Raw genomic sequence first — 22534 nt, 5'->3', positions numbered from 1 at the left:
CCACTGCTGCTTCAAGGTCTTCCAGCCCTAGGTTTGGAACCTTTTCCAGAACTTGCCTCCACCTGTCAGGGGCAGAGACTTTTGGCATGCTGGGGGTAGAGAATTGATTATTCTGAAGAGTCAAACTGGCTGGGGACTTTCTTCATGATTCTGGGGCTTGAGGTTCTGGGTCCTCTTGTTTCTTGTGTTACAAGGTAACCTTACAAAGAGCAACAGAGCTTCTGAGCTGGCTGGTCTTTCCTGACAGCTGAGTATGGGCCTGTCTTCTACTTCCTCATCTGTCCGGGATGAGGGGTAGGGGAAGCATTAGCAGCCAAGTCACAGAATCATGGGAGGAAGGAAGGAGAGGATGAAACATTCCCAGTGTCTGTATTGGTGCCTCCTCTTTGCACAGCCTGTTTGAATTAATTTTGTGTCCACCCCACAAGTACTGCTGAGGTTCTGAGTGTGGTTTTGTGTGGTCTTTATTCAGAGATCTTGGGGTCCCATTAGCCACATAGCCTGTGAAGTAGCTGAAGTATGGCTGCTTCTGGTATGGCCACATGGGGTCACTGCTGAATACCAGTCTTGTACAACCCTGGGGATGTCTGGTGTCTGTATACACACTCTATTTGGTCAGAGCTCTAACCCACCCTCCCCTGCTGCTGGCATCTCAATATTCCCCACGAGGCACCAGCTGGCCTCTCAGGGAGCGCATTTGAATACTCAGCTCTTCTTTACTAAGGGACCGCAAACCAAAGTGGTTGTTTCCAAGCTACACGGATGTAGTTCTTCCTCTGAACTCCGACTCTTTCCCTTACTAACAGAGCCTTCCTGAGGGTCATGACCAGTTCCAGCTCATCCTAACAAGATTTTCCAAGTTCAAACACCAGAAGGTATGAATCAAGAGATGCAAAACCCCAATTTCTAGAGTGTCCTACTATATTTAGGCTTTTAAAATTTTTATTAGTATTTATTATTTATTATTTATTATTTTATATCAGGAAAAAACATATATTAAAGGCCAACATGAGTATTTATTATTACGCTCATACATGTGTGTGCATTTATATGTACGAACATGTATAGTTTTCCCAAAATATGAAATAAAATTCCACTCTCTACTAACGACAAGAAAGAGGATGCCAGCCTCATCAGCAAGCAGGACATGATGTTCCCACCAGAGCCTAAAGACAGCTCCATGCGTGCAGCATCTGAACTGAGCCCAACAGCACTGCATCTGTGTTTCAAGCGAGTCAGAGACAAAGCCATTTTGTGGACACATAAATTACCAAGCTCCCCCTTCCTTTGGTGATGTGAATCATAGATGCTTTTTTAGGGACAGCATGAATGCCCTTCACCAGACTTTCTAGCTCTGTGGCAACACCCATTGCAGAGCCTGCTTCCTTATTCCCGTCTTAGGATTCCAAAGTAGAACCCACAATTTCTAAGAGAATTCCTTAATTTGTCCCCCTTCACTAACCCATCCTGTGATCCCTCTCAAATGTATTCTTCCTGTGGCAGCAAATGACATAAACCTCTGTCCTTATGCCAAACCTGCTCCAGACCTTCGAGTGGCAGCTCTCCACAGAGGCGGGTCTTGAGCATCTTCCCATGTGACCATTGTAGTATCAGGCCCTCTTCACTGGTTGCCTAGTGATGCTGTGTCATCCAAAGGATGAAAGCATCTACCTTATTTCATTTTTCTTCCCCCCTTTCAATATTTCTAGTTATACATTCCTTAAGCACAACATCTCAGCGCTTTCTTTTTTTACTTGACTACATTTATTGGAATATTTTTTTTGTTTTATTTTAGTATCTGTATTTTTGTCTTCTCTGGTGATAATCAGTCAGGATCTCTCTCTCTCTCTCTCTCCTCTCTCTCTCTCTCTCTCTCTCTCTCTCTCTCTCTCACACACACACACACACACACACACACACACACACACACGTCATGGACTGCCTTTAATGAATGGTGAATCAAATCAGAAGAGGACCACAAAAGTTAAATTAAGTCTAGATCCTTTTCCCAGTGCTTGGAGAAGTTCGTAAAGGTCTGAGACAGGAGGTCATAGGGGCAAGCAAGGCAAAGCTGGCTGGCTGGCTGGTTGCAAACCAGTACCGCGGAGATCTATGAAGAGCAAGCCTGGAGGTCAGCCATGTCCCTGGCCCAGGATTAAATCAATCTTGGTGCCAGTCACTTCCTCCGCTCTTGCCAGCAGTTCTGAAATGCAGTGGGCTGTGCTCAGGGAAAGGAAGAGAGTGGGGACATGCCCAGCTCAGCTGTGCCACAGTCAGAGAGCCACAGAAACTCTCTGCCCCTGGGACCCTGCTGGGAAACAGAACTTAAGAACCCCTTCCAGATCTTAAGCATGGACTAATCCCCAGGGGCCACGGGTGACTCCAACTCTCTGGGTTAAGGCATTCCTCTAACCGGCAGAAGTTTGGGCTGCTGAGACCTGGGTCACTGTAGAACCAGCCTGGCGGAGTTTGTCCTTTTCCAGTGGCAAGTCATGAGTCAGAATCAGGGTTCAGGGTAAGAGTTTTTAAGGCACCAGTGCCCAAGGTTCAGATTCTGAGAAAGTTGTTGCAAAGATCTAATCAGAAGGATAAGTTTGGTATGCATTTGGCAGTCTCTTATTTTCCTACACCGAAGCAAGGAACCACCCTCCAGATGCCTAGGAAACAGGAGCTGGCACACTTGGATATAAATGAACATAGATTTGCTGAGGTCTTTTCACTCAAGAAGCAGAATAGACTTGAGCAATGGTTTTCAACCTGTGGACTAGGGTTGCTTAAGACCACCGGAAAACACAGATGTCTACATTAAGATCCACAACAGTAGCAAAATTACAGCTATGAAATGGCAGTGGAAATCATTCTATGGTTGGGAGTCATCACAACATGAGGAACGATATTGGGGGGTCACGGCATTAGGAAGGTTGAGAACCTCTGGCCTAGGCCATTCCCAACAGCCCTCTCCATCACTTCTTTCTTCAGTGCCTTCTTACCTATTTAAGGGGATGCTATTCTGGAGGCTGTGAGCTCCTTGGAGCCAGGGTACCAGTATTCAGTGTCTTTGCTCATTTCCAACTGACCTGCAAGATCTAGGACACAGCATGCATCACATACCCAACAGAGGTATAAAGGGAGGTATCAGGTTTCGAAGTTCTCTAGTTAACAAGGTCATATGACTTGTGTCAATCAAAAGACACTCAAGTCAACATCAGTAACTGATTCATCTGTGAAGAAGCTCGTTTTGGTTCATTTTGTCTTTCTATAAACAAAATACGTTAGCTTGGATAATTTTTTTTAATTATTTTATCGGATATTCTCTGTATTTACATTTCAAATGTTATTCCCTCCCCCCCCCCCCAAGAAAAGAAGTTTATTTGGCTCAGAATCCTAAGACCATTGTATTGGTATTCCCCAGTCAAGGCTCCTCTCACTTCATTATAACATGGCAGGAAAGGGGGAGGAGGAGAAACAGCCAAGTGTGGAAGAGATCAGACACATACTAACTGCCGCCTGTGAGAACCCACTCCACAAAGCCAGCATCGATCACTTCTCAGGGTAATACTGGCTTTGACCTAGACACCTTCTACATAGGCCTCAATGCCTCTCAGCATCACTATCCCAAGGGCAGGCTACTAGCATATGACGTTTTAAAGAGATGTGTTCAACTGTGTCCAAACCGTTCCAAAGTCTTGGCAGACGATGAAGATGAGATCGTCTGGGACAGACTGATCACTGAGAGCCCTGATAAGCAGGAATTACTGGACTCACAGAAACATGACCAGAAACAGAAAAAGAACACTCACTACCCATGAGCCTAGGAATGCCATGGCAACTGAAACCTGGGGAGGGCCACAGGGAAGAAAGATCTGATCTCCACATATTTTGTTTAGGACTTCCAGCCTCCAGAACTGTGGATTTCTGTCCTGTGAACCACCCACTTTTCTTGTTATTTTGTTACACAAGAAAAGGATACATACAGAATACAAAAAAATACTGAGTCACAAGTTAAGCCTTTTAGAGGGCACATGCCCATTCCCTCTCTCTTAAGCTAATATTTACAGAGCCCTACCATGTGGCCGGCCCTATCTCAGGCAGCCGTCAGACAGGCTCCTGCCTTGGGCTTCCTGTCTGTGAAATGTTTGTGGACTTCCTTTCTGATCTGCAAAGGGAGTCCTCCGACCTTTCCCAGACCACTCCCCTTCCCTCAAGAAACTCTGGGTTTTAGCATTCACCGTCAAAGAGCCAACTAGGTCTCTCCAGCCAAAGTGAAACTCCCAGAGGCTGAAAGCACCTCTAACCACAACTGAACACCTACCCCACTCCTAAGATTCAAATGAGTTTCCCCTAGAGAGTCCCAGGCTCAAGTGGAATCAGAAATAACTCCAGGGGATGCTAAAGTCCAGCCTGGGTGGGAGCCCTGGCCAGGAGGTTTACATCCCGAGCTGATACGAAAGCAGTAGTTCCCAGTGTGGTCAAGAAAAGTTCGGTTGCACCTTGGAGCTGCTTTAAGAGTTGGGACATGCCCTGAGACATGGGACACGCCCCGAGACACACATGATGAGGCTGTTCCATGTTAAACCACATAAAGCCTCAATGCGATGCCACTCCAAGTCATCAAGAGAAACAGTAAGCTCAGGATGAGCGAACACAGAGTAATGCTTGCCAACAAACCAGTCAGTAGATATTTAACTGTTAATTGTTTAGACCATTAACACAGTTGTACTGGTTAGAGTTTTAGTCAATTAGATACAAGCCAGGGTCGTAGAGGAAGAAGGAACTTCAACTAAGAAGTTGTTTCCAGCAGATGCACCTGTAGGCAAGTCCACGGTGCATTTTCTTAGCCAATGGTGCTGTGAAGGGCCCCAGCTCACTGTGCTTCCCCCAGCCAGGATGTTCAAAGCAAGCAATGGGCAAGCAAGGCAGTAAGCAGCAATTCCCCAGGGCCTCTGCTTCAATTCCTACCTCCAGGTTCCTGCCTCAAGTTCCTGGCTGCTTCCCCATATAATATAGAATAGTAAGATGAAGTAAAAACCCTTGTCTCCACAGCTTTTTTTTTTTTTTTTTTTTTTTTTTTTTATATATATATATATATAATTTTTTTATCAGAGCAGTGGAAAGGCCAACTAAGACAACGGCAGTGAGCAATTCATGGTGGTCCAGTCCTTTAATCCCAGCACTCAGGAGGCAGAGGCAGGTGTTTCTCCAAGTTCCAGGCCAGCCTGCTCTATAGAGAGTTCCAGGAAAGCCAGGGCTACATAGAGAAACTGTCATGGAAAAGAAAAGAAAGACGATAGTGGTGAACTCCCCTGATTAATGTCATTTGGTATGAGGCAATCTGTGGCTAGGTACCAGCAGCATGGTATCCAAGACAATCAAATACCTGACATCTCTGGTGGGATAGAGATGCGACTGATGTTGTTATCTGCCTCAGAGAGTTGTGAGGAGGATGAAAAAGTTACTGAAAGGTACATCGAACAGAGCTGGGTTCAGGGCCATATGCACCGGTGCTCTGTGGACCCTGGAGTGTGGTTTCTCTGTGGTGACAATAACCTTCAGAGCCTCTCTGCTGCTTTCAGGCATACTCTACCAACCTCTCTCTGCCTGGACTTGCTCTGGACCCTCCCCTGTCAGCCTTGGAGGACCAATGCCCAGCGGCAGCTCAGAACTGGCTTTCATGGTACCCACAAGCTCACTGGTGCTTTTGCAAAAAGCCCCTCTCCTATACTCTGTAAACCATCCCATTAGAGTGTGTCCACTCTTTCCTGCAGGGACACTTTCTGACTATGCCATGTCACTTGGGGAGTGCATAGTGAGACAACGTCTTCTCGAGGAGTGGTGGTAACAAGCAGTTAAGTGTGCAGAACTAGAAACTGGCCCTGTTTCAAAAAAGGTCACCCAGACCTTCTGGCCTGAGGAAGCCCCCTGTCATCATGGAAAAGCTAAATCGGTTGGAGAAGCCATCAGGGAGCAAAGGCAGGGCAGGGAGCCAGGATCTGGCCTCTTTCCACACACCCTGCAGCCTTTCTCAGCTCCCCCAGGGAGGGCTCCCTGGGACTACACCAGGCACAACATGGAGGGAGCAGTTCTACTCTCAACACCTGCACTTGGAACGGGAGGCAGGGACATCATTGATCCATGGGATGTGGCCCATAGGAGATCTAAGAGTGTGGCCCTGCAAGGGATATAGTTGAATGAGGAGCAGGCAGCAGCTCCTGAGAGGCCAGGCCTGCTGCCCTGCCATGAGGCTCAAAGGCCTTTGAGATTAGGGATGTGGACAGTCTCAGATCTCCCTGCTTGTAGGAGAGAGAGGAGTGGAGTCGGTGGAGGTAGGGCAGGGATTTCCCTTCCAAATATTTATCATATCTAGGGCTCTCATCTCTTCCATGTTGCTGCCTCCCTCTGCCACTTTCTAAGAACATCTCCCTTTACCTGAGAGGTCCTGCTGTCACCCTGCCTCCTTCCCATCTTAGGCAGGACAGCATCCTTCTCCACACCTCCACCTCCAGCCTTCAAGCATCCTAGACGGTCTTAACCTGGGGACCCAGCACAGGTATGTAGCACCTGCTGTAGTCTCCTGGCCACCATGGAATGAAGGTAGAGAGCTGAGAGTCAGGCAGTAGTACACTGCCCACAGTTATAAAGTGTGTATGTCTGTAACATCAGGAAGTAACCCGAAGGCAAGGCACTGCTGTGCAATTCTACCATGCCAGGCAGCCCCGGAAAAGCATTCCCTGTAGGATCATAATCAGGGAGGCTGTGCAGCACACAGGCACATGGGCACACCAGAGACCAGGACTCAGAGTGACAAGGCAGTTTCTCAAGGTCACACCCACCTTGAGTGGATTCAGGACAGGATCTGCTGGGTTCCAAAGCCAAGAGCTCCTAACAGCTGAGGTGAAGCTTGTTTCTAAAGGTAAAGAGAAATAGCAGACACCCATGACTCCGTGTGGCTTCCCGGTGCTTAGGAAAGATGTACAGAGAAAATGACCATATTCCTGGTGGCCAATTCGCCTTAAATTGCCCCATTAATTTGCTGCAATGCCAACAAACAAACAAAGACCTAACCTCATTAGCCCTTGGAAGAAGATCTTGACAAAGCAATTAAAATTAAATTGAGTAAAATAATGTCCAAAAGTAGTTAGAAAACTGTCCAAGAAAGAAACACAGGAGGGGCACTCACATTACTTACCCATTCTTTCAATGGATATTTAAGCTCCCCTGTTCTGCAACGTGCTACAGAATGGGAGGGTTTATGCTGTGCTTCCAGGACACAGAAAAACTATTCTTGGGAAGCAGCAACTGAAGACACCTGAATGATTTGCACATGTAACACCTCTCGCATCTCCTGGCATCCCAGACTCTAAACCCTGACATCTGCACTCTGAAAGTCAGAACATGAGCCCAGAAATATCATCTCGGCTTCTTATTGAAAGCCACATGGCCAGAGGTTGGAGGTGAAGAAACTAAGTCTTTGTGAAACCCGTGTGGATGGAGAAAGGATGGCACTTAGAAGTGGCTACTTGGGTGTCTATCTCAATGTCACAATAAAAGTAATGGGGGGAAATAAATAGTTAATTTTTAAAAGATTTTATTTATTTTATGTGCGTATTTGCAGAAACGTATGTGCTCCGTGTGTGTGCAGTACTTACAAAGAACAGAAGAGGGCGCCAGATCTCGTGGAACTGGAAATTGAAGCTGAGTCCTCGGCAAGAGTAGGGGTCGATGCCCTGAGAGCATCCAGGAACAAGTTTTATGATTTGGGTAATATAAATCAGATTATAATTTGATTTTTAACAGGGCTTTGCTCAGGATCTTCAGAGGCTCGGTAGTGATAAACAATAAACCTCTTGTAGCATGGGAAAGCATGCCACACTATTAAAAGAATGCAGCCACTCAGCAGCTGCTCACTAACTGTGACTGCCACCACCTCTGTTGCCATCACCTCCATCAGCAGTAGCACCAGCATCTTAATCCCCGCCATCTCCCTTCATCTCAGCATCATCATGACATGCAAGTAAAATGTTAAAAAACAAAAACAAAAAAACCCCGAAAAAACAGCCTTGTACTGGCTGGTTTTGTGTGTTAACTTGACACAAGCTGGAGTTATCACAGAAAAAGAAGCCTCAGTTGAGGAAATGCCTCCATGAGATCCAGCTGTATGGCATTTTTTCAACTAGTGATCAATCGGGGAGGGACCAGACCATTGTGGGTGGTGTCATCCCTGGGCTGATAGACCTGGGTTCTATAAGAAAGCAGGCTGAGCAAGCCAGGGGAAGCAAGCCAGTAAGTAACATCCCTCCATGGTCTCTGCATCAGCTCCTGCTTCCTGACCTGCTTGAGTTCCAGTCCTGACTTCCTTTGGTGATGAACAGCAGTGTGGAAGTGTAAACTGAATAAACCCTTTGCTCCCAAACTTGCTTCTTAGTCATGATGTTTGTGCAGGAATAGAAACCCTGACTAAGACAAACCTAAGAGATTCATAACACTTTTTAAATTGTCAGTACATCTAAAAGAAGGGAGTAGGAAAGAGATTGCATGTGACATTTGTCCTTTGCATCTGATGTTGTGATTAGAAACATCTTATATTAGAATCAGAAAGGAAGCTCTGAGTCTCTTTACTCTGAGTAAGGGGAAGGGCCAGTCAATACAGAACAGAAAACAGAGCAGAAGAAGGAATTCATAGAGGAATGAGTTCTCTTGGGTCCACAGAGTGTAGACAATAAATGAGGGTGACTTCTAGACGCTGGGATAAATGTTGCTTTTCATCCCATGACGAAAAGCAACTATTGGTTCAGGAAGTTGCTATCTTCTCTTTGGAGAACCAAGAGTTTTCATTTTAATACCTATTTTGGTTTAAATAGATTTTTATGCTTGCTAATCAAAGCATCAGACAAGTAGCTGATAACACACAAAAAAAATTCAATTGAACTAAGACACAATTGCATACATACTAAGACACAGACACCAGCCATTACATACCACACCAAAAAAACTATTGAACAGATGATTAAATGCTCAGCATTCGTGTGTGTGTGTGTGTGTGTGTGTGTGTGTGTGTGTGTGTTCCCATTCACAGTGCTGTTGAGCTTGTACTTCTGGTACACCTTTGATATAGTGCTTAGTCAACATCAATCATTTTGCCTTAGAATGAGAAACTTAGCTTTCAGGTATTTTTCCAAGAACATCTTGAGTCAGTTCGTGAAGGTACAGTTGGTGGGATGATGACATTGTTTACAGTGATGTGAAAACGGTCAAAAGCCTGACTGTTCATTAGCAAATGAGGGGACAAACACCGTGGCAGACAGTGGTCCCCATGTCCCTGATCCCTAGGGTTTACCCCTACCTTTCAAATCATTACTTGGAAAGTGGGCAGGACCCAATACTTGTTTCTGACTAATGGGATGTCTCAATTCAAGAGGATGCTACCTGTGCAATTTGACAAAGAGCTCTAGCTTCTATCTGCTTTGCCGGCTTTGGAAAAGCAAGCCGCCATATTACGAAGGACGACATGAAAAAGAACTGAGGCTAATTCATCTGCCCAAAAGCCACTGAGGGACTCAAGCCCTCTGGGCACCACTAACCCGGGAAGGAGATCTGCCCTGTCAGGCTTTCAGAGAGGACTCAAACTTACAGACACCCTCACTCATTACAGTCAGCCGAGAGAACCAAAGATGGGGACCGCGACTAGTACATGTACACATCCTTGACCCACAGAAATTGTGAGATAACAAATAGCCATCAAACGTGGCAATTTGTTACACAGAAATAGGTAACTAATACAAGAACCATCCTACTTTAAGAAGCAAAGTTATATCTATTTGTATAAAATATCAGAAACTGCTATTCTTACCTTAAAGCAGAATGTAGAATACGTAATAGGACTTTATTTACAATGAAATGACTAAAATTTTTAATATATAAAATTACATTCCTGAATTTGATCAATAGCTTATAAGATCTCTGAACAGAAGAGTTCAGGAGACTCACTTTGAAGTACATGTTTTGATTGTTTATGAGTTTTATTGCCTTTTTTTTTTAAAGTGCTTCTTAACAATTAATGTCATAGCTTTTAAGAATAAAAAGGCAAAAGGCTTGGGGTGGACAAGATGGCTCAGTGGTTAAAAAGGCTTACTGTGGCCTCATCCGAAGCCCAGCATGTAAGAAGCCAGACACATGCACACGTATGAGCCCAGCTCTGAGGAGCGTGGAGACGAGAGGATTGGTAGGGCTTGCTGACTTCCAGTCTGAGAAGGAGGGAGCCTGGGATGGGGAAAGACTCTGCCTCTAAGGAATACACAGAGAGGTAGGAGGGGGCACCTGACACCCTCTCCAGGCCCCTGCATACACACATAGACATGTGCACCCACTGACACAAACATGCATCTATTCATAGACACATGTGCACACTCACACAGACACATATGCATACACTCACACAGACACATGAACACTCAGACAGACAAGTGCACTGTCACACAGACACATATGCATATACTCATACAGACACATGTGCACACACACACACACACATGTGCATACACATATACATAAAATAAGTAATTCTAAAAAATATTCCAACTTTCCCATCAAAGGGAAGATTTGCGTCCCTGGGTTTCTTCCCTGTATATTGTACTACAGAGCCTGGTGAAGTGAGTTGTCACTTTGCAAGGCTTTCTTCAAACCAGGGGAAGCCACATGTTATACCTGGGCCCTGAGACATAAGTGGAAGCGCCCTGAGAGGGACAAATCGCCCTGACTCCTACCCTCCTTCCTTCCTGACCTCTCAGAACACACATCATGTGGGTAAGTTGCCCCAACAGAACCATGTGACATGCACTTTAAACGTAAATATACACAGCTGCAGGAGTTCACGGAGGAGCCAGTGATCTAGCCACCCATTCTGACCTTGACCTTCCAGCAGGGCAAGATTTACCCTGGTAGGAGATGGGTTAGGGCTCACCATAAAAGGAAGTCCTAGCAGGAAAGCTGAGTCAGCACTCTTCGGACCGATGGCCGAGCTGAGATATCTCTTCAGCCTCCAGAGGTGTATCTGAAGAAATCAGCCCACACAACCGTGGAGGATGGCAACCCTGAAATTGAAGGCACTGAGCTGAGACCCCCATATAAGCTCCTGCTGTGGCTCAACCCCATCTTTGGCTAGTGGATTTCCTTCTTGCTTAGGGTTTGGCCCTTTCATTTCAGTCAGTCAGATGTTCATCTGATTGGCTAAACACACCCTGAATGCAGAAGGCAACCTTCTTTCCTCAGAGTCTAACAATGTAATGCAGATCTCACCCCCAAAACCTTCACAGACTCATGTTTGCACAAACATCTCGGCCCTGTGGTCAACCCCCACATTCTGTCAACTCCTTATTTTAGACCTGGGCTGGTCACACCCTTTCTGGGACAGCTCTTGATTCACATGACTACTGCATGGCAAGTGTCTTTCTGTCAGGTTGTCAGCCACCAGCAACACCACTTTTTCCCTTGGTCTTGCAGCTTTGAGAGCTCTTCTCCTCAGACTGCTATTAGAATTAAAGCCCTGTAGCTTTAAGGTCCAAGCAGCGGCGCCGTAAAAGTGAAAATTCTAGAGGGCCAGAGGAGCGTGTGTTCTGAAAGGGGAAGAAATGCCAGCCGGGGATGCAGACGTGAGGTAGGTACAGACATGATCCCAGGCCCAGACAATTGTCTCTCACACCCTCGATTCATGAGCTGCCCTTCACTCTTGAGCCATTTGGGGAATTTTTGTTCCTTGTGAGCAGAAGATACTTTAGTCTCTCCTTCTCCACTCTCTGTCTCTCAAAGGTGTCTTCTTTTCCCACCCCCAGGACACACACCAGGATCCTGGCATAAACGTTCAAGCACTTTTATTGGTATTAGGCCAACGTGCCTCCTCAGCAGCCACCAGGGACCCTTCTGACCCCAGTTCTACATCCATGTTCGAACCAAACTCCCCCCTCTACCCTCCCCTCCCGCCTTTCTCCCTAAATGTGTATCTCGTTCTCCCTCTCTCCCTATATGTATGTGTGTATGTATGTGTATATATGCATATGATGTATATGTGTATGTTTGTATATGTATGTGTATGATGTACATGTGTGTGTATGTATATGTGTGTATATGTTTATGTATATGATGTATGTGTGCATTGTATGTATTTGTATATCTTTCTCTCCTCCCCTCTCCCTATATGTGTAAGTATCTCTCTCCCTCTCTCCCTGTCTCTCTCTCTCTCTCTCTCACACACACACACACACACACACACACACACACACACTCACTTGCATGCTAGGGTTTGAGCTGTTAAAGAGCAGAGTCTTCACTCATACATCTCCACGTACCTGGCTTTGGGGAAGACCTCTGGGCAGCCAATACAGAGAGCATTACCAACTGGAAGTCAGGTGTCGCTCAGACCCCCAGAATCCCTTCCGAGGGTCAAAGGATTTCTCACTAGGCCTTTGGCTCCTAAAGGTCCCACCACCTCTCACATCACTACAATGAGGACCAAGTCTTTGAGGACAGACAGATCTGGAACCTTCTCTGAGCTGTTTCTTGGAGTATCCCTCCAGCCAATCCATGATCAGACCTGCTCTAAAAAGTCACCTCATGGCTCCCTCTCCACCGCAGGCTGCATCACTCATTGTCCTGAGTTGTCAGAGTCAGGTCAGCTAAGTCACCAAGAAAGACAGTGGTCTAGGACCGTGCGTGGCCTAGAAGTAGGAGCGTGTTTGTATGAAGCTCTCTCTAGTGATAGAACCAGGAAGACGCTATTTCCTTTGGACTCTGTATTTGTAGGATCTGAGGAAATAGCAATGCCTACCTTTCAGGGCTCTGAAGAGAATCCGTTATGCAGGTCAGCCCGATCGAGGGGACTCAACGGAGGCAGGCTGGAGCCTCTGCTGACGCCATGAGCCATGTGGTAACCAGCGAGAGCTTGCCCGCCGGAAGAACATGAAGGAACAGAGTGACTCAGTTAAGGGAAAGAGCCGAGATGATTGGCTTTCTACTGCCCTCTGCCCCCCACCCCCACAAGCAGAGAACTTGGGAATTGTGCAGCAGAAGCAGAAAAAGGCAAACAAGAAGGAGGAGAAACCCAGGTAGCTTTGTGGCTTTGTGTCCAACCCTCTTGCCCAACACCTGTGTGCCTGGATCCAGTCCCACCGTGCTCCAGTTTCCTCCTGTAGTGCTCACAGGTTCCGCACCGATGGCATCCCCTTTGCCCTGAGTCTGCAGTGGGTTCCCTTTGTGCTTCCTTCCCCTCTGGAGCTGCTCTCCCTCTGGGCCACTCCTAAGGGTGAGGGGGTTACCCCTTCCCAGTGTTTCCTGCGGGGCACACCCCAAAGTATGAAAAGTAGCTTTGTGGTCCCCTCCCCCAAAAGATGCTGTATGCAAAGAACCCAGCATTTGAAGAAAACGGCAAATACTTCACACGCAGCACTCCTTCCTGTCCTGTGAGCCAGAACTATGAGCACTATGCAAATTTAGAGATGCTGGGAAATGACCAGGTTTAGGCCTCACAAAAGCACAACAGGGTTGGGAACTAGCTTCATTCCTTCAGGGACACCTAGCACAGAGACCCTTCCGGCATCTTAAGACTTCTAGTGCCTAATGAATAGCATGTCCTTCCCACTTCCAAACACACTCTTAGGGAGTCCCGCACAAACCCTGAGCCACCAAAGGAAAGAACCACTGTCCAACCCAGCAGGTTCTCAGTGTGGTTTTCCACAGGCAGCTCCATTAAGAATTATTACCATACCCTGCCATTCGATATCTGAACTGTTGTGTTTGCCCAGCACCCCCCTCTTTTATCTTTTCTCATTTTGTAGCAGTTGGACTCATCAGGGATTACTCATTTCAAAGCCTAAAAACCCCTTTCCCCCCTTTCTATTTTTGTCAACAGTCGTCTGGACCACCTTAGAATGAGAGGCTTCTTCTGGTACCCTTTGCCGGAAGAAGATGGTGGTTACACATCTTGTGGAGGCCGGCAGCCTCTACGGCCCCTGTCAAGTGGGGATGTGGTTCTCATAAGCAAATGCACCTATTCCTATATGCTTCCAAAGGGCTCCCCATCTGGGACAGACGTGGGGATCTTCAGAGCTGAACAAGGTTGAAGTTGTCTAGCTGGTTGAGAATTGCAATGAACTTCCCAGTGCAGGTAGGTTCCCCATTCCTCCACCGCCACTCACCCCACTCCACTCTCCACCCACCCACACCATCCCCACTTGCTTCTGCCTCTACGGCCTCATTTTCACTCACCCCACCCATCCCCACTCACCCTCACCCCCCCACTCCACCCCAACTTGTGACTCTGCTGAAGTGTAACTCACACTCACCTAGCTTATTGACGCATCTCTGACCAGCACCCCTGTCCCTCATCCATTCCCTCCGCCAGTCTTTTCCCGTCCACTGGTCAAGGCCACACTGGTCCCTACCTTAGGCACTTGCTCTTCCCCTGGAGATGCTGCTCTCCTCTCTCTTCTCGTACCCAGCTCAGTTCTAGAGCCACACAGGCCAGGGATGGTAAACACAGCTGAGCTAGATCGTCTCACTTCAGTGGAACTACCTGGCCTTGCTGTCTCTGTGGGGTGTAGTAGACCCTTTCTACCTTGTTCATTGCTGTGTTCTGCCAAGCAATTAGTTAGTGCCTAGCAGACTTCAGTACACAAGTAAATTTAATACTCCCTTTTTATTTATTTAGCGTTTGTTTGTCTGTTTGTTTGTTTGTTGCTCAGGTTGGCCTTGAACTTACCATGGAGTTAAGGATGACCTTGAACTCCTGATGCTCCAGGCTTCCCAGTGCTGGGATTCCTGCACATCACACCTGACACCCTCTTCCCTGTCTTCTCGTAATGTAGACCTTGCCCAAGCTCTTTGCAGCAGGCATGACTGTAAGGCCCCAGAGACAGGAACCGATCCCCATCTGGCTGCCCATCTAGTTGTTCCTTGCTTTGTGACAAGCCACAGCACAGCTGCCTACAATGAGGAGCCTTTCTTTCTGTGGGCTGACTGGTGGTTCTCTTGCTGCTATTGCCTGAGGATGCTTCGCGTTCACCTGACAGCTCTGGGACCACTGAGCATCGTTCTCCAAGCACTCTGTCATTTTAGAAATCTGCACGGTGGGATGGCTGGAGCACCGTGGGCCTTGTGGAGGGAGAGCTCGAACTGCAAACAATGCTCCTTGTCCCAGATCCCTACAGCAGGGTATCCACTCCACCTCCCACTGGATAGGAGCCTGGGCCGATGTCATGATCATTTCGAAGCATCCATCCAACCTAGCCACCAAGTGCTAGAACCAGACTGGCTGTGTGTGTGACTCAGTAAGGTACTGAGGAGACCAGGACCATCCAACATAACCAGATGACTTGGGTCTAAAGAATTGGCTCAGCAGTTAAGAGCTGCTCTTCCTGAGAATCTGGATTTCATTCTTGCTGTCTACACAGTGGCTCACCACCATCTGTAACTCCAATACCCTCTTCTGATCTCCATAGACACCACACACACACACACACACACACACACACACACAATTCAAAGACATGGATACAAGTTAAGACATTCATATTCACAAAATAAAAGCTATTTTCTAAAGGAGATCAGATGACCTCGGTAATTGTAAGGACCTTCAACAAGCTAAACTCTTGTTAATAGAGCTTGTGCCCTGGGGACTCAGGTAATGGAATAGCCTCTTCCAGAACATCCCCTTAATGGCATCCTAAGGTAGACAGAGAAGAGATTGGGCAGGTTCTCACCAAAGTCATTTCCACCAACACATTAGCAGCTATACAATCAGAGACCATCATGGTCTTGCCAAGAGAGGCACTAAGTGTGTATGGACAGTAAATTCACCCATTGTAGAGAGCTGAGTCTATAGATCACTGGTGGGGGTGGGGAGGAAAGGAGCCTGGATTTGAGTGTGACTAAAGCAGAAAGTGTGGGAGGATTGGACGCCTATGAGCAGAGACATGTGATCAACTTGCACATTTTAGAGATGACCTGGGATGGTTTGTGAAGAGCCTAGAACACCACCTTGGAAACAGACTGCTTTGGCACATGGTGACGTGGCAAATGCATCCCTAGTGAACAGAGAGTACACAAAGCTCACCCTGCATCCCTTTCACTGCCCTGGCCCACGGCTTTATCCTTGCTACCTAAGCCGCCCTGAGGTAAGCATGACCCTCAGGGTCACAGAGGAGGAAACTAGTTTACAAATGGAGACACCTGCCTAGCGCTTACCTCAAGGACTTTAGGAGAGATGTGGACAAGCAGGATGACCACAGTGCTGTAGCCGAGCCTGGGAGGAGGTCTCAGATGAGTTGCCCCTGGGTACTTGAGGGGAATCTGCTATGTGAAAGGAGTTTGTCAAAGAACAGTAAGAGGTTTGGGTCGGCACTGATTTGAGACACAGCCTCCTGCCAGACACTCCACCTCAGGTTGCATTGGCTCAGCATCCAGGAGGAGGGACATTCTACCTGGACAGTTCTTATCTGTCCTGCCTCTAAAGCCCCAACTCCCTCCCAGTTCTTGCCACTAGAACACACCTCCTCCCCTCCCGGATCCCGGGATCTTCCAGGGTTTTCTCAAAACACTGTTTCTTCTCTCACACCTTGCCATTCTCGGAGTGGTCAGGTCCTGGTGGCACTCAGGTGAAGGGCTCATCAGATTTCTGGCCTAGGGTCCTCAAATCAGAGTGGTCCATAACTGGGCCTCCCCTCTTAGGACATCAATGTACACACAGGTGGGCAGGGTTTCAGGCCAGGGAACTGCCCAGAATAAGGACAGAAGAAAGCCACATTGTGTGTGTGTGTGTGTGTGTGTGTGTGTGTGTGTGTGTGTGTGTGTGTGTTGTGTTGGGCGGGCATGACAAATGACCATGTGAAAGGAAGAAAAGAAGAGGGAGGGGTAAAAGTGTCCAGAGAAGGAAAGGGGGGGTTGGGAAGGAGGGAGGGAGAAGGAGGAAGAGAACAAGAAAGGGAGGGACAGAGGGAAGAAGGAGAAGGGAGGGAAGGAGAGCGGGGAGAAAGGAAGAGGGGAGGATGAATATAGGAGAAAACGTTGAAGAAAGGAGCGGCTTTCAGAACGAGGAGGAGCGAGTTGGGGGCGGGGACGAGGAAGTGGGTGCTAGGCGCACGCCATCAGCTCCATCCTTGTCCCAGCCAGTGCAAGCGCGCGGTCCTAAGCGCCCCGGTGCAGTGGCGCACAGCAGCAGCACCAGGTAAGGTAAGGTGACCGACGCCTCCAGGCAGACGTAGCCTCTGGATGGGGACGCGGGTGGGGTTGCGCGGAGACCAGGCTGTGGTGTGGCCGCTTTAGCTGCCTGCTTCAGAATCCTGCCGACCCCGTTCCCAGAACGACCTCAGACTGCCCTGCACACAGGAAGCACCTGACCTTGAGCTGATGCCTCTACTTAGGTTTCCTCCCGGTAACCCTCAAGGGTCATACCCAGCCCAAAGGGGTGTTATGAGCTAGGTTTGCAGCCTCATCCCGCGGATGTGAGGGATACCAAGGTAGCCTCACACTTCCCGTACCCTCTAGGGTGAATTTGGAAATCTACCTGAGCCTAAAGGTTTGCTTTGTGCCCTCTGGGCCGTGGTGTGGCTTGCCTGATGTTTGTGTGGGGGCTTAGAGAGACTTTCGACTCCTCAGCAGCAGTGGAGCGTTGGAGCTGACAGGAAGGAGGCTGTCTAGTTTATCAAAAACAGGTCGCTTTGCCTAAGTCCTTCTGGGCTCCTGCCCCATTCTGGGGAACGAGGAGTTCCCTTTGCTAGACTGGGAGGGACCCTGATAGCTGTTCTGGTAGGTGTCCGGAACATCAGAGACTTCTGGTAGCTGTTCTCTGGTAGTGGAAGTTCAAAAGTGGCCTTGACTCTGGTTTTGGCCTCTTAAGAAATCCAGTGACCTTGAGCCTGGAAGCCTCAGTTTCCCCCTCTGACACTCACATGGTGGTAAAGCACCTGTGAGCTGAGGTGTCCCCACTGGTCACTGTCATACACTAATTTTGGTGTCTACAGAGCCTTGGCACTGTTTGTCTGGAGGTCATTTATGTAGCTAAACATAAAGCAGGGCCCAGGGAACGGAGAGAGTTCAAGTCCCAGGCACCCACCCCTCCCTTCGAACGCATGGCAAGGCGGCTTTTTTAGGAGACATTTCTCAGATGAGTCTTGGCCAAAGCCTCTGCTTTCTTAATTATAAGAGAGAGTTATGAATTTCTATAAACATATTTGCTTTCCCTGAAGGTTATCCAGGACTGCGGAACTGATCTCTGAGCTGGGTTTGGGGATAACTGGAAAGAGTAAAGATATCATTTGTGGGCAGGCCTGGCATTGGGCACATTAGGTGTCTAATAATTCAGACTAAAGTCACCACAGCACTCCTGGAAACCGGAATCATTAACCCCCCATTTCAGACGGAGAAACGGAAGTTCTCCACAATAAGTGATTCCCAGTAGTCCCTGCGGTGGAACTTGGCCTTGCATCTTCCTGATGGCAGGGTGATACTACTTTCCTGCTGGCCCTGGCCATTAAATATGACCATGAATGAAATGCACAGGCACCCAGTATGTACTCCTGGTCAGCCATGGTTCCCTCCTCGTCCCACGTGTAGTGGGAAGAGTAGCTGCATACTTCCTGGATGGTTGTCAGGGAGAGCTGGGTACCCTCACCAAGTGTTGCCTCTAAAAGGAAGGAAGGAAAGAAGGAAGGAAGGAAGGAAGGAAGGAAGGAAGGAAGGAAAGAAGGAAGGAAAAAAAGAAGGAAGGAAGGACACTGCTCAGTGTCCCACAGAAAACTGATACTGGACTGTCTCACCTCTGCAGCTGACTCCGCCCCATGTCACCCTGTCCCTATTATTCTCCCCATCCCCCCATTTAGTCTCAGCCTGGATGGTACCCCTGGGTTCTTGGGCAGGCACATTCCCTCTGTCCTGCACTAATGGCTGACTTATACTAACTGCGTTGACTCAATCCGAGTCATCCAACCGACAGTGACATCTGAATTTGGAGGGACAAGACACAAGACAAAAATCTGGTGACAGATTCAATTTGGCAAACACTCCTTTTAGGGACGCTCTCTTCCAGAAGCCGTCCGTGGGGAAAACAAACCCAGCTGTGGTCCCATCCACCAACGCCCCGAGAAAGTAGAAGCAGGATTAAACTGCAATCTGAAGGGTTTAGTTCATCTCTGGGAAAGAAATCCCTGATAATGGGGTAAGGGTCTCAGCAGGCCAAAAAGGCTCTTTGCCAAAGTGTTCTAAAACAAGAGGACATCTGTCCGCATGGAATGATGGGAGGAGAACACAGATTATTACAATCCCGAGATGGTTATCAACACTCAGAAAGTGTCTAAATGTCAAACAATAGAGGCAAACTTTTTTTTTTTTTTACTAAAAACAGAGTTTTGAATGAATGGGGTCACCCTTATCCATTGCAGACATGGTATGACCCTGGATTTGAGACAAAAACCTAGAAAAAAAATAATAAGAGGAGGTTAACAATGTTTGCCCAGGGTGGCAGGATTGGGGGCAGGGTTGCTCCCTGGGCTTTCCTGAATTTCTGCATAGAGTACATATTTCAGTAATCAGCACTGAGACCTCTGTGGCTTCCAGGGCTGTGGTCTTGCTGAAGGAAGGGAGGGAGTGAACGAAAGAGGTGTTTCTGGTGTGGTTCTGTGAGTGGGCATGCCACCTCTGAGGCTTCCAGAGCTGTAGACAGTGTCCACAGAAGCAGCGTTGGTCACCGCCTTGTTTCCTATCTTCTGACTGCCACCTGTCCCCAGTCCTCATATATTGGCTCGCATGGTTCTTCTGTGTGTCATATGTATGGCTACACACTTCCCTGAGGATCCCTGAGGGAGGGGACTATGGGACCTACCTGCCCTGTCTTTTCTCGACATTAGCATGTGTGTGCTTGCCAGGACAGAAGCACACATGCTTACCTGGTAATGGTGTTGGAGGAGGAACCACAAGTGACTAATGCCAGCAGTTATCTGGCAGGCTCTATGTGCTCTCCAGCACCTAAGTAGCCATTCCACAGCCCTGTGAGAAGAGGTACCCCGGCCCCCACAGAAATGTGGCTCCTGGGTGACCATAAAGGGATAGTCCCTGTGCTGGATTCTAGGGCCCCGACATAAGGCACCATCTCTGCAGGCAATGCCCAGATGGACTGAGAGAGCCCTTGAACCCAGACTGCAGGATGTAAGGCAGTACTGGAGACCTCTGGGTGAGATACTCAAATAATTCTGCCAGAGTCACCTACAAGGAAGGTGGTGCTTGACTGAGAACCATCTAACACTCCGGGGACCTTTTCATCACTTGTAGGTTTTTGAATGTCACAATGTCAAGAGGGATGCTTTAGCATCTAGCCATAGACCAGGGACACTGTTGGATAACCAACAGTACCGTCCCAGCATCTTAGCAAAGCATGACTCTGCCCCAAATGTCCATCCACCCATCTATCTATCCATCCATCCATCTATCTATCTATCTATCTATCCATCTATCTATCTATCTATCATCTATCTGTATCACTATCTTTCTATCTCTATAAACCTATCTGTTCTGGACATCTCAGATAAATGTCTCACAACATGTGACCTTTCTTGTCATGTGTCCATGGCCCATCCTGTTGGAGCATGTGTCAGTACCACCTGCCTTGTTAGAAGTGACTCAGATTCCATTTTATGAATGCCACCTTTTATTTATCTGTTAGCCAGTTGATGGGCAGTTGGGCCGTCTCTGCTTTGGAGCTGTTAGGCAGAGTACTGCCGTGAGCACTTGAGTGCAGGCCATTTGGAGGGACAAATACGTTATGGCAGGGTGTGTACTTGGGAGTAGAAGGGTGAGTGGATTTGGGTCTATCCATCTTGCCTCTTGCATAGCAGCTCCAGGGGTAGCCTCAAAGGGGCCCTCCCTGGCTTCTCAAACTCCAGGCTAGCCCAAACACTTCCTAGACCATCTCAAACTTTTCTTTGGTTCCTCTTTCCTACCTGACACAAACTCGACTCCAGGTGTGAATACGTACCCACCCCCAACTCCCATCTCTGAGATTCTGGGCATGTAGAGTTTCCTCTCTGGGCTTTGGGTGACTGATCTGAAAAACCATAGGGCCCATCACTGACTGATCTCAGAGGGGTTTTCCAATTCAACCCTTAGTAAACAGTATAGTGAAAAGGGTGTGGGCCTGGCCACAGTGAGGGAAGGCTGGCTAGGCCTGTGCTGGGCATGAATTGAAGAAGGCAGAGTGGCCAATTGCTACCAGCCTCATGGGAGTATTCTCCCAGAGTCTATGAGAGCATTCTCTCAGAGTATATGAGAGCATGCTCCCGGAGTCTATGAGAACATTCTCCCAGAGTCTATGAGAGCCTGCTCCCAGAGTATATGAGAGCATTCTCCCAGAGTATATGAGAGCCTGCTCCCGGAGTATATGAGAGCCTGCTCCCGGAGTATATGAGAGCATTCTCCCAGAGTCTATGAGAGCATTCTCCCAGAGTCTATGAGAGCATTCCCTTGGAGTATATGAGAGCTTTGACCTGGTTTCCAGCCTCAAAAACCAGCAGGAATGACCATTCCTACTTCAAGATCCAGCAAAAACTGAATGTTGTAGTCACTGTCAACTCTCAAATTGCCCTCTTCTCCTGATGGAATGGCCTCAAAACATCCAAATCAGAGCTAGTCACTCATTCACTGAAGTGTTCAGAAGACACTCTTTAGGGCTGTCACACGCCCAACCTGAGCAGCTCACAGAAGACAGAGATGGGTGAATGTAGCATGTGCCCAAGGATGCCTGTTTAGCAGGGAAACTGGTGATGTTGCTGCCAAGGGGCAGGGCAGTCCTTCAGCCATGGGCTGCACTCATGGGAGACACAAGCACCCCACTGTCCAGAAGAAGTCACCTCCAGAGATTTCCAAAACTGCCTTGGAGGTGATGGGAGCACCAAGAGTATAGCCCAGAGGGAGACAGAGATGGTTCAGAGGCTTGGGGATGCGGAACTTCCAGGAGTTCCTGGGGCAGGTAGAACAGCTAGGTGTCAGCAGGAGAGGGGATGGGAAGGGGTCACACAGTTTACAGGACCTGGATCCTTCATTGCCAAGTAGGCTGTGGGAGGCACCTGGGAGTCTAGGCTCCCACAGAGGTCATCAACTTTTTATTTTTCAAAACGCCATTCCTCCAGACAATGGAGAGGAAGGTGAGCTGGAACCGGACGCACACACACCTCATGCCCACTGATGCTGCCCTGCTTTCCACCTTTACCTTGAGCAGAGAGATGAGGGCCAGGAATTGTAAGTGGACAGCAATAGGAAGCAGTTAATGCCAGGCTCCTGAGGTCTCTGCTGCCACAGGGGAGGCACCAGGTCAGTGCGAGCTGGCATCCAAACACAAAATTCCAGGAGGTGCAGGATAGAGGAAGCCAGAGAGGGTGTTTCAGACCCAGGGATCTGGATGGCAAAGCAATAAAGGGGTCAGAATGTAGAGAGCCAAAAATGATGAAGCCTTCTGGGACCCAAGGGCAGACAGTGTGGAGGGAAAAGGGAGTGTGGGGGGCGA

At 48.1% G+C, this 22534-nt stretch overlaps 1 pseudogene across 1 annotated transcript in view; it reads left to right on the top strand.

Annotated features, from left to right (window-relative positions):
- LOC308436572 overlaps positions 1-13289 on the top strand; it is a 55828-nt pseudogene extending 42539 nt beyond the window's left edge. Inside the window, exon 3 of the transcript in view lies at positions 12910-13289. The product of the transcript in view is annotated as an uncharacterized misc_RNA (transcript). The remainder of the gene's footprint in view (positions 1-12909) is intronic.
- Positions 13290-22534: the final 9245 nt, after the last annotated feature.

The sequence above is a fragment of the Micromys minutus genome, assembly GCF_963924665.1.
Source record: "Micromys minutus genome assembly, chromosome: 1".
NCBI lineage: Eukaryota > Metazoa > Chordata > Mammalia > Rodentia > Muridae > Micromys > Micromys minutus.
Note: the sequence above shows the minus strand (reverse complement) of the source record. Positions and strands in the feature narration are given on the sequence as shown.